The 982-nt window shown below is 39.1% G+C and overlaps 1 protein-coding gene across 1 annotated transcript in view; it reads left to right on the forward strand.

The window, feature by feature from the left end:
* LOC131892673 (phosphatidylinositol transfer protein alpha isoform-like) overlaps positions 1-982 on the forward strand; it is an 8,472-nt gene that overhangs the window by 2,424 nt on the left and 5,066 nt on the right. The window lies entirely within an intron of this gene.

A 982-nucleotide genomic window follows, 5' to 3' on the forward strand; every position in this document is an offset into this window, starting at 1 on the left:
ATTTACAACGTCAACTTGAAAACGTTAATTTGGGCTGAAATAGGGTTTGAGGGGATGACTTGATTGCTTATATGAGGATTTATGTTAAGCAGTCTAATACAAATTTGCGTTATGCAATCAAATTATCGGGCGTCATAAGGCGTCGCTTTTAAATTTCGTGATGCTGATGCTATCGACACCCTGAGACAATCAATCCTAAGGGCGGCTTTTTATGGACTTGAACGACTTGAGCAGCCTCTTTCGTCCTCCAGCAGGCTTGCTAATTTGGAGCTGGGCCAACCAGTTTTCCAGTGCAGCCTTAATGAGAGAAAACCAGGCTGTTCACAATATTGAAAAACGTTTTGGGTCAAGCATATAGGAAAGATTATGATACTGATCACTACACATGTGGCGGTAACCTGTTCTAATGTTTTTTGTCAAAGCAATAATACAACGAAATTAGTACTACCGATGCTAACAGTGCAGGACAAGCCTCAAAATTAAAATTTCGAAGAGAATGGCTTTTGCTGTAATTTTCAGTAATTCAAGTTTACGTATTATCTTAAAAAACACTTAGTGTCGAAGTGCAGTTTGTTTTGGTCTAGAGGGGCCATTTATTATTAAAAATAATCTACCGCTAGGGACTAAAAGTCAATCTGGGAGTTCAATGGTCCGTCTACTCAAAATGTAACTGAACTACTTATTGATTAGCCATTGGATTTGAAATATTGGACAGGATGTTATAGGGCTCGTCAAACGAACGCGTTCATGAGCAACTTATGTTATTCACTGGGGTAAAATCCAGGACAACATGCCCAGCCAAACAGCACTCACTGTGTATGCATTGAATTTTGCCATTTATTTCATTTCATTTGCTTGTCTAAGCAAATAGCATTCTGGTATTGAGCCAATTTGACAGTGCGTTTACCGAACTATACCAAACATGTTCATTTTGTTGGGTTTGTGCACGGACTTCTAGAGATATGGACTGCAAACGGAAGCA

This window comes from Tigriopus californicus, chromosome 2, assembly GCF_007210705.1.
Source record: "Tigriopus californicus strain San Diego chromosome 2, Tcal_SD_v2.1, whole genome shotgun sequence".
Taxonomy (NCBI): domain Eukaryota; kingdom Metazoa; phylum Arthropoda; class Copepoda; order Harpacticoida; family Harpacticidae; genus Tigriopus; species Tigriopus californicus.